The sequence below is a fragment of the Alligator sinensis genome, unplaced genomic scaffold, assembly GCF_000455745.1.
Source record: "Alligator sinensis unplaced genomic scaffold, ASM45574v1 scaffold250_1, whole genome shotgun sequence".
In the NCBI taxonomy this organism is placed as follows: Eukaryota; Metazoa; Chordata; order Crocodylia; family Alligatoridae; genus Alligator; species Alligator sinensis.
In genome coordinates, this window is record NW_005841888.1 from 758,256 (window position 1) to 772,448 (window position 14,193).

The following is a 14,193-nucleotide window of genomic DNA, read 5'->3' on the forward strand; positions in this document are numbered from 1 at the left end:
CCGCTTCGCAGCGCTGGGCTATTGGCCACAAAACGACGGGATTTCGCGTGTCAAGTCAATGTTGTGCGTGTGCTTAGCCTGTAGCATTATGGGGCTAACCTTGTGCTAAACTCTGGAGAGATGGAGAGAGAGAGGCTAGCAAATTGCCTATCAAGAATGATGGGGGGGAGGCGGGTGCAGGGACAGAGCACCGCCACCCATCACCCCGCGCCACAGCTGCCTCCCAGGAGTGGACAGACAGATGGGCTAAGACCGTTATTATATAAGAACTAGCAAATTGCCTGTCAAGAATGACGGGGGTAACCGGGAACACCTCCCCCCCGTCCAGTCCTGCTGTCCAAGGGGGATGGAGGGGAGGGGAGGGGAGGGGATGGCTGGGCAACCTTCTCAGCCCCCATCTCACCCGCTCCTTAGAGGCGATAGCAGCGGGGGGGGAGGTTAGGTTAGGGCTAACGAGCTTCCCCCCTTCTGTTCGCGCCCACATGCCCCTCGTCATTCTTGACGGGCAATTCGTGTGTGTGTGTGTGTGTGTGTGTGTGTGTGTGTGTGTGTGTGTGTCTCTATATAGATAGATGACTAACCTGTGCGTGTACACACATGCACACAGGTTAGTTGTGTCTGTGTTTTAGGACTTATATATATATTTTAAGACAAGCCTTCCTTTGTAAGCATCTAATAAAGTAAAGTTCAGCTCACAAAACCTTGTGCTATAAATTATAGCATCGTCAGCAGTCCCTCAATCGGAGGATGATCTCTACCATGGCTCATTGATGGGTCTTGAGGTGATTTAAGAGTCCAGTCCTTGAGCCACAGATCTGTCTGCAGAAGCTGCAGGTCTCTCTACCAGGGAGAGTAGGCTGCAGGCTGGGCTACTCTCTCCTTTTCCTTCCTCCATTCTCTCTTATCTTCGTCGAGGGCAGGATACATTACCTGGAAATGGGCTGTCACTTGGCTGAGGTTGTGGCACCATTGGAGTTCACTGGCAGCTGGCTTGTCCCGGCTCTTGATGTCAGCATCCATTTTCTTGAGGTAGTCTATACAGAGCAAATCTTCCCTGCCTCTGGTAGGCTAAAAACAGGTGACCAGTTTAATCCAGAGTTGATTGTCCTGGGTTTTGACTTGTATGAAAAATAGGCTGGGACAGTCATATACACGCTCAGTTTAAATGTTTTCCTCAAATTATCCTTCATTATCTGGAGCAAAGTGTTAATCCAGCTACTTCACAGGTACGTGAAGTGGGATAATGAGTGTGTATGTCTGCAAGATTCCAGGATAAAATTCTTTATCCTGAAGTAAACCAGTTGTCTGTTACCAACCTCAGATGGTGATGGAAATGAATGGAGGAACACAGTCTATCCTAGCTAGAAAGACAACTCACAGCACTCTGACAGCACAGGGTAATGTTTTACGTCATCAAATAGTCTCATCTGCATTGTATATATATACGGCAACTTGATTTCCCTTTAGAATTAAGCTTTTAATCTCTTAATGCTATGGGCTACAAACATGGACAAAATTAACTTTATATGCTACATCCCATGGTTCTGTGGCCAATAATTTAGTCCTGTGAGGGCACAAATGCCTGCAGCACAAGAAGCTTCATTTACCCGTAGGAGGGAAATGCTGAATCAGGTGGACTGTGTTTATGGAAACCATAAAGTGCATAGTGCAGTTCCTTGGGGTGTGGGGAGAAGGCAATAGTTAGCTTTTTAAATGCTTTCCATCCTTTGAAATAAGTGCTTTTCATGGGATTATGCAATCTGTGTTATTTCCCTGACTCCTAGGAGTCAAACCAAAATCAATTCTTTCTCGACAGCTTTTAATTGTGCTGACACTGATAAATTCAGCACTTCTGTCTGGCAGTAATATGGATTGCCAGTGACACAGGCATGATAAAAATTTGAAATTTGGATTTTGACCATAGCAGTGATCAGATTATCGGGTCTAGATCAGGAGGTGCTTTTAAATCCTCTTCACTGCAGCCCACATTGAGAAGAAGAGCCCTTTTTGAGAGCAGTGGTTCTCACACTATTTGCTATCAGCCTCCTTTTTCTGTCAAAGCAAATGTTCCATTTTCCATTTTCCATGTGGAAGAGATCATATTCATAGATATATCTGTCTCTGAGTGAAATGTTAGAAGGCAAAAGAATGTGCAGTCATAACCTTGTTGTAATAGGGCATGTGTAGATGAAACGGCCCTAAATTGAAGCAGTGGGGTTTTAAAAACACTGCTTCAATTTAGGGCCCTTTAAACCCCCATGTGGTGCACACACCCAAACTTACCTGCCTCTCCAGTGGCGGGGAGGGAAGGGCGAGCTGCGGGGGGTCAGAGCGGTCCCTGGGGAGTGTGGGGAGGCTGGTGCTACCCTCCGTGGCAGTGGCAGCCCCCCCAGGCACCACCCAGCTGCAGGTACCCAGCTCAGGCAGTCCTGGGGGGCACCACAGCCGCGGGGGAAGCACCAGGCCCCCATGCAGCTCAGGCAGGCAGGCAGACTCCAGGGGGTGGGGAAAAAAATCTTGGGCCTGCCTTCCCAGGCTGCTACCAGGCTGCCTGCATGGGCTTCCAGCAGAGCCCCTGAGCGTCATGAAGCCTGGCGCTTCGCTCCACATCTGTAGAGCAGCAAACTAAAACTCCTCACAGGAATTTTAGTTTGCCGCACCCCAAGGCATTTAAAGCGCATTACGCCACCAAATTTGCTATTGCAGCTCAAATTACTACACAATATGCCACTGATGCATGCAAACACCAACACCATTAAAGCAGTGCAAAAGTATTTAACCCACTTTAAAGTGTTGTGCACACATTCCCCTCCTTTTGTCAGCCCACGGCCATAGTTCTCAGTGAGACAAAGTGGCTTCCCTGAGAAAGCTGGCTAGAGAAAGCTTGGCCCGTACTGGAGAGGTCCTGTGAACCTTCCTGAGGGACCTGGAAGGCTAAATGTGCATATGATACTCAAGGGGAGACATCATCCCCCCCTTAACCTCCAAATTCTCCCCCTCCCCATTCATGTTTGTCTTCCTTTAAGATGCTGTTTGCTATGTTCATCCCTTTCCTCCCTGCTGGTAGGACTTTAAAGTGACCAACTCCAAATACCTCTCCCCTGACTGTTCCAGGATTGAGTGAGTACCTGCAGGAGGGAGGAGAGAAATCTCCACTCAGACTACGGTGCTGGTACTACAGCAGGCTCAATGGCCAAGAGTCCTTGCTGAGCAGTCACTTGTCAGGGCCTGCAGCCCTGCTGAGTGCTCTACAGATCTGTTTTAGAACTGAAATAAGCACACCAGGGTTCTCTCGGGAAGCCCCAGGCAGCAGACCACATTTCCTTATTTTCAAGACTGAAAACAAAAACATAAAACATTGTGTCAGGTGCCAGCCAGCCAGCCAGGCCGGGCCTCAGCTGGGCCCCACTTTGAGAGCTTTCTGAAAGACCTAACTGGCAACCTCCAAGCTAATCTCATTTTGTTCTGACAGTAAAAAATGCCTGAAGAGAACAGCCTTTTTTTTTTGGCACGTACAATGCTTTGACCTATATCAGCTGATGATCTCACTTGAGTTCAGTTACTATCTTCTAAAAATAAAAATACTCTTTCTCTGTGTCTGATTTCCCTGTGTACAGGAAAGATGTACACTGCTGCATGTAAGCTTTTACTGTGCAATGTGATGCCATGACATAGATTTGCCCTTGTACCTCTGTATTTCCAGTTGCATACAGTTCACCAGTTGCTTAGCAATTCCTCGCTGCAAGCATACATATCTTTAAATCTGTACAGAAATATCTGCAAAACACAGCATAGGAAGTTTCTTGTGTCGGTTCTCTACTGACCACAACAAAAGTAAATTAGGGCCTTGGTTGAACTTTTATACATTTCTAGATGAGTGCAGTGGATTCACCTTATACACATCCTCTTATTGTCTTCATTCCAACAAAAACACTCTGTAGTAAGTTTCATGATTCTCTCCTAGCATATTGTAAGAATGCTGTTTCATCTACTGTCTCTCACCTTTCACACACAAGTATTCTAATCCAAAGTATTTCCAAAGCATTGAATAGGCCTGGGAAATGCAGTCACAAGGTAAAGTAAGAGAGTAGCTATTTCAAGCATTGCTCTAGTTCACCCAGAGCCTTAGGACTAGATTCAGGGCCCAAGCTTATCCTGGCTTTCAGCGCTGTATCCTAAACTAGAAACTCACTGGTAGGTGAGTTTGTTGCACCTGAACAGAGGGTAGTGGGAAAGGTGAGTTCAGTGATGGCCTCTGAGGGCTGGCTGCAGCAATGGACATTCATATAAAATAGATCTGTTCATTTGTTTTATACTCGGCATTTGGCTTTGCTGGGCCCAATAGAAATTAAAGAAGCTACAAAGGAGACATAGATTTTAATGTGTTTTTTGCATCTGTGCACAAGACAGAGAAGAGAAGACAGGTCCAGAAATGTGATGTACTGTTTCTGAAGCTGTAGAGGAAATTTTTGTTCTGGGCAAGCCACCCTTTGCAGGCTAAGCCAATAAAAGTACTTTGGGGCAATTATAAACACAGTAAGTTAAAGCCATCATCGTTGCCAATAGATGCTGGAAATGAGGGTTGTGTCCCCCAAATCCATACTGCTTAGGTTTTTTTGTTTCACCAGCAGCTGAGGATAGGCCAGCCTCAGCCCTAAGGCTGCAGTGCTGCTCACTGTTGAAATCCCTTCTGAGTGTTCTGAAAAGACAGATGCTGCCTTTTACTCCTGCTTGAATAGTCAAGATGACACACACACTGCATATCAGGAGACTGAGAAAAGATCTCTGACCAAATATCAGAGGGGAGTGTTATAGTGTAGAAGGTACGCTGAAACTTTTATCTGAATACATAAAATAGTAACAAAGTGATGAAGTCTGTATAAGGAACACCAATAGATTTGCAATCTCATCGTAATTTATGGGTCAGAGTTATTCTGTGGTATTCAAAAAACCTATTTACTATATCCTATTTTCCTTACAGTGTATTCTGGGTGCATGAAATATCTGTTTTATTGTGTGCATGGCACTCCCTGTCTGCAATGTGACTGGGAACTTTCAAGTTCAGTGATGGTGATATTTCCTACAAAGTCCTGAAAAGAGAGATCTTTGGCCTGACCTTCCACAAAGTGGGGGTGTAGGGCAGTGTAGCCTCAACATTCCCTAACCAAATTACATATTCATATAAATGCATTGAACAGAAATATAAAGTCCATCATGACATCATATCCTATTTGGGGTTTTAAATGCATCGCAGTTATTCATCAAATAGGCATCCACAGTGTCAAAACCATTCTAACAGTTGTCATCTGAGTTCTGTAACAAAAGAATTGCATTATTATTTTTCCATAGTAAAAAATGAGTGAAAGCTCAGAGCTGGCATTTTCTGAGGGGTGCCTTGAGTCTAAAATAGGCTGAAAACTACTGCTCTAAGGTGCCATCCTGCCTTGCCTTTTGTCAGTTCTTCAGTTGCATCCTTATATACACCAAGGAACACTGTGCATAGATCAGGATAGAGATGGGGAAAAAACCTGCTTAAAGTGACCTCTGCACCCCAGCACTAATCCTGGGATTGGCACACACCATTCCAAACCCAAAAAACAGGTTGGAGGGAATTTAAAACACTGCTCTGCTAATCTGCGGTGGCTCTAGGGAGAGAGTAAGACAAGAATCACTTCACCAGTGGCTGAATGAGGCAGCTTTAGGCAAGCCATGCAGCATCTAAGCAACCCAAAATGCCAGATTAAGCATTTCCTGCAATCACACTTTTTAATATCTCTTATTTTTTTAATAAATCACAGTATGGATTTTGGAAGGCTGAGAAAGCATGAGAATTCCCTTGTGCAGTAAATGTGCCAGCCAAACAAAGAAATGGAGACCAATTCACTCTAATGCAGCCTGTACTATTTTAACCACCAGCTTCTGTAGGAAAATTCAGTTTGACAGCTTCTGCGGCTGAACTGCATCTGCAACTCAACCACATCCCACCTAGTGAATTAACTCAAGCACTGCAGCTCAGGATTTACTAAAATGCCTTCTATGTATGTTGCTCCACACCTCTTATTTTAACTTCAACCTTTTAGGGTTGATCAGTGGATACTACAAATTTCTGGACATTTACCTAGAGATGGAATAATTATTTAAACTCATGAGTTCAGCTAAAGTAGCTTTTAGCAAAGGGAAACTACAGTATTATAAAATGGAAATGTTGTTTAATATTGCTGATGTAGAGACCTGAACATACAATATCAATTAGTGTTAAAAGGTGTTTGACAAGCAAACTGAAATCTGTCTTCAACACTGAGTCCAGCTCAGCCATGCCCCCTTCCAGCCATTTCTTTAGTTAGTTAGCTATTTAATTTAACCTACAGCCCTTAGGCATCGCTGGTTAAGGTGCGCCATAGAATAGGCTCCTTGTCCTGTGTAATGATGCCATATAAGGCTCGTTAGCCTCCTGCATGTGAGCTCTTAGGTTCAAGATCCTGGTCTGTCTCAGCTATGTCCCCCTCCTGGGTCTCTTGAGTGCAAAGTCTTGAGTCTGAGACCACCATCTAGCTTACTATCTGACCTTCTTTCCTGTGTCTTGCCAGAATAAGGCACAGGGTTGGCTGCTTGGCTAGATTGCTTATTTTTCTCCCCAACCCTGGGGAATATGGTGCTTAGCTCCCAAGTCCACCTGACTACTGCCATGGGAGTGGGGTGCAGAGCTGCAGTGTGGGAAGAGAGGAGAATGAGCCCATGGGTTGGCCAGTGCATCAGGACTGGGCTGGCCTAGTCCCGTGGAAGGCGCACCAGTGGGAGGGCATGGCAAAGGAACGCCTGAGCAGAGTGCTGCCAGCCTCCCAAGCCTGTCTGACTACTGCCTGGGGCCTGGTTCTAGTCCAGAGCCCTCAAAGGTGTGGCTTGGGACCCAGAGCCAGACCCCCATGTGGCTTCTCACTTTAAGCCACAGAATTGCAGTGGCTGTATTGTGGGGGGAAAAAGGAGAGAGCGCCCAGGGATGCACTAGCATCTCAAGGCTGGGTTCTAGCCTAGTCTCCTGGAAGACCAACAGCCCAAATGAGAAGCATAGTGCAAAGGCAGAGCAAGATCCCTGGTCTGTGGTGCTGGATTCAAGACCTGGCTCTGGCTCTGGCTTGGCTGCATCACTCTCCTTGCTGGCAATGACTTTTTTTTTTTTAATTTCCCCAGCTCCCTCAGTCATCATTGATCAGAGTGCCATGGAGTAGGTTTTAAGTTCCGTGTAGGACAGGGGTGGGTAAAATACAGCCCGGGGGCCGGGTACGGCCCACCAGGCCCTTAAAAAATTTAGAAAATTAATATTTATCTGCCCCTGGCTGCCTATCATGCAAAAATTCAGTAAGTGGCCCTCTGCCCCAAATAATTGCCCGCCCCTGGTGTAGGAGCACAATGGCAGGTGTGTTGGCCTCTGGAGTTCAAGATCTTGGTCTGGCTTTGTTGTGTCCCCCTCCCAGCTGTGGCAGCCCTTCCCCCAGATCCCATGGGCAACACCCATTATGAATGATTTAGGAATAACAATGCCTAGAATGTGCTGTAAGGAGAAATAGTTTAAAGTTCAAGAGACCTTGGAATTTATTCCTTCACCTACGGTATACCCTTACACTATATACTTCCCCGCTCATTTTTTCCATCCATAAAATGGAGAAATTTGTTGCTTCCTTTGTAAAGTCCTTTTACTTCTGTGCATACAAGGGAAATATATGAATTTGCTAGTACTGGTAGCAGTAGCACAAGAAGCAGCAGAATCAGGCCTTAAAATACAAGTGCTTCAGTATTTCAGGAGAAGAGTGTCTATGAGGGCTGAATGTAGTTTGCAGGCCTGAAGCTTTGCTAGGGAAAATATAAAGGAAGTTTCCTGTCCCTTGATCACAGATGACTGACAATTAACCGTCATACTTAAATTAGGGCATGCAGGACTGACCTAGGCAAAAGCCTTATAAAGCCAAGCAGCCAGGGAAGCTGGTAGAAGGCAAGCAGGGAAGCTTTTGTGAGACTTCTCCTTGGATAGTTGTGCAAGTCTTCGGTCCTTTGGGTTGAGTAAATGCATTTGCTGCTTAGTAGTTTATTTGGTCATAGTTTATGTGGTATGTACTTTAGCTGCAGTTTGCAAAGACTGTTTAGAAATTGTTTATTGTGAGTAGGACGACGTGTAAGGGAGATTTCCTGCTTTTTATGACTACTGACAAGCAGTGGGATAATACACCAATTAAGAGGCCCTACAGGTACTATCAGGATGTGATTACAGCCATAACTAAAGTTCAGTATCAGACATTTCTAAAGGTTTCTGGGCAACCCCTCTACACCCATATTGCCAATACAAATTTGCCTTCTTTACTGTTTAACCTTAGAGGGAATTGGACTCAAGTCTCTTGAGGGTTTTCATAACACTCTATGTGTTCTTTCAATGCATAAAAGTATAATACTAGAAAAACTGCAATGCAAAAACAAGAAATTGCTCCTGTAGATGATCTCTTAATTAGTACACTAGACTGAGAGAGCCATTTACTAGCACTTAAAGCAGTAATGCAAACGTTGCTAAACTAGCTGGGCCTTTTTGCCATTTACTTTAAGGCCAGCTGTCAGCAAACAGTGCCCTTTTTAGGAATAACAGATAATGGACAAGGCAGATCAGCCATGTGTGCAGTTAGTCTGCCAGCTGCCCCTGCCTACAGATGTCAGAACCTTCAGTCCTTTCTGGGGCTAACTGTTTTTTGTCAAGACTCACAATGATTAATGCCACCATTGCCAGCCCTCTGTATGATTTGTTAAATAATGGAGTACCCTTGAAATGGATGCTGCAGTGTACACAAGCAGTAAAACTCTTAAACAAGCCTTAATGCAGGCACCAGTCCTATCACATCCAGATCTCAATGCCCCTTTTATTTTAGAGTTGGGAGCCACAGACAGACCCAGGAGTGGGGCTTAGCCGAAAATTCCTGGTAAAACAAAAACCCATGGCTTATGCCTCCAGGGTCCTAACAAGGGCTATGCTTGAGCATAATTCTTATGAATAAAACAAGTCTTAGCATTGTTTTGGGCAGTGGAACATTTTAGCTACATTATAGGGTTCAACACAGTCATTTGCAATATTCCACATACCCCTCTAAAATTCATAGTAACTGGAAAAAATCAGAAAGGCTTGTGTCTAATTCCTGGATAGCACAGTGAATACTAATGTTAATAGACACCTACAAATAGAAACATCTAGGGGACCCTCTCCTTTATCAAATGGCTTGTTGTATAAGAAGGAACCACATAAATGTCCTCTACCACAGGCATTCAGAAAAACCTATTTAGTGGAAGGAAACCTCCCTGGAAGAGACCTTCACAAGTGAAAACACACAGATGTGGTTTACAGATGAGTCCAGTTATTATGAAAATTGCTGCTTCCACACAGGGTATGACTTAATTGCCCACCCTGTACAAGAAAAAACTATCTTGGGAAAATGTACAGTCCATTCTGCTCAATATGCAGAGGTTGTGGCCGAAATTGCAGGCTTATGAAGGACTGCCCTTACAAAGCCTTATGAAGAACTGCCCCAGAACAATTGCTCACAATTTACTCAAATAGTGATAGATCCTGGGTCAGGGCTCCAAGCAGGAACTTCCATTGTGCCAGGAGGGTGACAGCATCAGCTGTGGACACTGCTGGCAGGTGATGCATCCGGGCTTCTGAACGTACCGACAGAGTCCACAGCTGATGTCATTACCCTCCTGCCGCAGCGAACTACAGCTCAGGTAGGTTCCGGGGGGAGAGAAGCAGAGACAAGGGAGGTTCTTAACCTTCTTAGAGTCAAGGCATCCCTCAGAAAATGCCAGCTCTTTGTTTCCACTCTTTTACTATAGAAAACTAATAGAACAATTCTTCTGCTGAAAAGAACTAAAAAAGATGACAATGGGGCAAAAGGTTTTTAATACCATGGATTCCTATTTGAAATCTCTGGTTTTATCTTGTGAATCAAGTTTTAAAAACTTAACAGTGCTAATATCTCATGGCACCCCACAACACTCGTGAAAGGATCTTGAGGTATCCTAGGGTGCTGCAACACCCTGGTTGAGAATCCCTGCCTTTGGAACAAGAGTCCTGTAGATCCAAATGGTTTGGGGAAAGGAGGAAATGCATGCTACTTCTGGTCATATCTGCAACCTTCCGTAAATTTGTTGGTGTAATAAACTAAATAGAGGAAAAAGATGAAAGAAGCAAATCCTTTATTGTGTCTGTTTCAAATGTAACAGCACTGAGTACTGAATGTGTAGCAATGATAGAGGGTCCTGCAAGTATTTCAAAAGGACTTAAGGCCTGAACACGTTTTCTTGCCAAAAATAAGTAATTTTCTAGCAGTAACAGATGTGGGCCATCATTAAGAATTAATGCTCCTGGCTATAGTTCTATGGGTTCAGTAATAAGGTTTCAGGGAAGTGTAATCCATGGGAGATGTCATCTCCTCTTGGGTCCTTTCCCTGCTATAAGTTTCGGCTCAGAAGTTTGGAGACTACTCCTCAGAAGGTTATCCCTTTCTTCTGTGGTCTGCCTGGATGTCGTACACATGACCGTGTGAATACATGCAATAGAGTGCTGTTCCTGAGAAGATATGTAAATATGTCAAATGGATGGAGAATTTTAAATCAGTCTTCTGAGGCCTTTTGCAACAGGAGATCACATGTTATGTCTTATTTAAAGGGCAGGCCCATGTAGTTTGGATCAACCTGCAAAGACTAAAGGTTTGATCCTCCTTCCCAAGGCTAAATATAAACATTCAGGGGCGTTAGGGGGAGATGAAATAAATTCAAAATGGCTGCCCAATAGCAGGTAAGTCAGGATGAGGTGGCTAACCAGGGGGTTGGGGGTCTGCCAGGGGATGTGGGCAGGTGTGACCCGTGAGTGGAGTGGGGTAGGAGGATAGACATGACCTGCAGGTGGGGTGAGGGGGGCCAAGCATGACCTACAGGTAGGGTGGGGTGTCCCCCCCCAGCAAACCTACACCCCCATCCTTCCTACCCTTCCCCCCTCCTCCCCCCCAAGGACTTACTTGCTTTGCTTTGGCAGTAGTGAACACTGATAAAAGTGGCTGCACCCAGAGCAGCTTGTGGGATGGGGGTTGAGAGTGCTGGCTGGGGGTGAGGAGGGAGCAAGGGGCCAGGGTGGTGCAAAAAATAGACCAGTGAAAAGAGCATTCCCAGGGCTGGGGCCAGTGACTGGGTTTTCCCAGCCCCGGGGCTGGGCAGGAGAAGTGGACAGAAGTTCCAGGCAGCAGTTTGACTTAAATCGAATGAGTCTGATACTACATAGATCCAGGTTTATCTTAAACTGGGTTCTGCAATTTTTAGACCAGTTTATGTGCATGGAACTTATGTACAGATACAGGTTTAGACTGATTGCCGATCACCGAGACCATGCCTGTAAGTGTAAGGTTGGCACCAGAATAAGCTAAATTTAAATTGGGCAGCCGTTTTGAACCTCATTTAACTGAATGTCTCTACTTAGGCTTGCTGGAGGTAATGGAGTTTGGCCATTGACTTCATTAAAAACAGGATCTAGGCCCACGGGACAAAAATAATAAAAAGAAATGCTGTTTTAGTGACAGTCAAATTGCTCAACCGAGGGCCATGCTGGCAGCTAGCAAGGAGCTTGGGGACTCAATCTCCATTTGCTTAAGAATGGAGTAGATACCATTTGCTCTCATCTCAAATATGGGCTGCGCAACTCACTTAGATCACGCAGACAACACCCACTCTTGATGAAAACAGGCTGGCTGATCCAAGTAAGCTGGACCCTGCCATCTGCACCTTTCTGTTAACAAAGAAACCAGTCGCTTTCCTCACTGGAGAATTTAATGGGCCAGGTTGGGCCTACATGCCACACTGCTCTGATGTAACTTGGGAGGTGAGGGAATTGCAGCTGGCACTGTAGTGAGTAGGACTCACAGTGACATTCACATGATCTTTTACAGTGATGGTTTCAGGTCTGGTTGCTCATTGTTTTTGTTGGGCAAGTGATAAAATGGCTAAAAACAGTAAATCTATCATTGAGTCAGAAACTCACGAAATTAGACCATTTACAGCTTTACTTAGTTAATAAGTGCCCAAATGACAAAGTCAACAGAGCAGAAGGAAGAAGCATTTGGAGAGAGAGCATATGCTCATTAGCCTCATAAACCATGTGAAGTGCTATTCTACTCAGAGTAGTGATTGTTTAAAATGGCATCCTGGGATTCTGTGTTTATTGTCTCTCAGTGACTTCTAAATTAAATGTTCTCAGTTCACAGCTAAAAAGTCAAGTTGTGATCTTTCCAGAATTCATGCCTTGTCATCAGCGGGCTATGTATCGTCAAAGGACATGCGTGAGAGGGGCACACAGTAAACTAACTTCCATATACCAGTCTTGAAACTCTCCATAGCTGAGTCACTGCTACTGGGGGTGGGAGATGTATAGGCTTTCATCACCCTATTTTGAGTTTGCAGACTTGCTGTAAGAAAACTGCACCTTCCCTTGCCACCAGAGTCTATTTTGATTTGAAGTAACTTAGAGAAAACAGCCTTGATTCTTCAGTACCTTACACTTATGTTGTTGTTCACACTTGGCCCAAGCAGATGTAAAGAGCTGCTATCTTCAGCTGGTATGGTTCCAAACCAGTTTGGACAGTGATAAGACTATTGCAGGTGTATGTGGGAGTACAGAGTGCAGAGAGCAGAACAGATTGGCTAGAGACAGACATTCAAAAAGCCTGAAATTGAATTGATTCAATCTTTGCAGGTTAGTCTAACCTGCACTTAGTCTAACCTGCAAAGCTTGAACTGATTTGGAGGTGCATAGACATTCCCTTTTCATTCCAGAAATGCAGGCACATGCATGCAGTGGCTCAGGCTAGAAGCCAGGAGGCACTAAACTAGCCATCCCTTCACTTCTACAGTACTGAGTGGAGGCCAGGCCCTGCAGGATGCTCTGGTTTGGGAGGGGTTCCCCCACCCTTGATAACAGAGCATTTATCAGCTCTGTTATCAGCATTTAACACCCCATCAGAAAACAAAGCCCCTCTCATAAATTCAAGCTCTTCTTAAACAACTTTTTTTCCAAAGAAGGGAACATCCAAAGAGGAACATTACCAGCTACCCATTGATTAGCTCCAAAAAGGACACAGTCCTGTCTGCTTTTGGCCCGTTTGCTATAGCACGGACTGTAGCCAGCATGCGGTCTGCTAGCTAATGCTAAGAGGGGAGGGGGGGATCCCTGCTTAGCGGGGAGTGAGGGTAGCAGAGGAAAGCCAGGCAGCCTACAGTCACTGCCAGAGCTCCAACCAGGGAGCAGAGGGGAGGGGGCAGGTCTGCTGTGGAACAGAAAGCCCAGTCCAGACAGCATTCTGGGATGCTGGGGGAGTCTGGTTTAACTTAAACCAGGAAGGGGTCTGGCACAGATATTGCATAAGTTGGTTTGACCCAAATCGGTTAAATCTGATACATTCAACCAGGTTTATCTCAAACCAGTTTCAGCCATTTTCAAACTGGTTTATGTGCACTGAACATCTTTTCTGTTACAGGTTTAAACCAGTTTCTGATCACTTAAACCAGTTTATGTGTAATGTCTGTGCCTAGTCATTGAAAATTTTGCAGTAAAACTTTTTTGATGAAAAATAGAAGCATGGTAAATTTTTCTTTTTTCCCAAAATATATTCTTGTAAACACTTGTAAAACTCAGGATACAATTTCACAGGTTTCATTCCTAGAAAAGAACTTCTCTGAGGGGGCACAGTAGCACTGAGCACTTGTGTTTACAGTGCAGCAGAGTAATGGTTAAAATCATCCTTAACTGAGATGATAGATCTTCACCTTCCCACTACCCCATCCTTTACTCTAACTGCCTCCCCCCACATGTTCTCTCTACTCAGCTGCACCTGCCTCCCAATCAAGACATGAACACCAGCTCCTGACCCAATAGCCACTAATCCTTTTTTAGAATACTATACCTTTGCTCTAGGTTAACATAGTATTTTTGTCTTGCAGAATATTAAGTGAGCACAAAGTTTCATATTCAGTGAAACAGCTTGTTTTTGGCCTCATTGAAGGGTTTTAAATTAGAAAGAGAAATCTAAAAACTCTGGCTGTAACTGGATATTCAGCAATCTTGCCATTGACATGTAAACTAATAATAGATGTAATTGAGGCAATTTATGGGAAAGA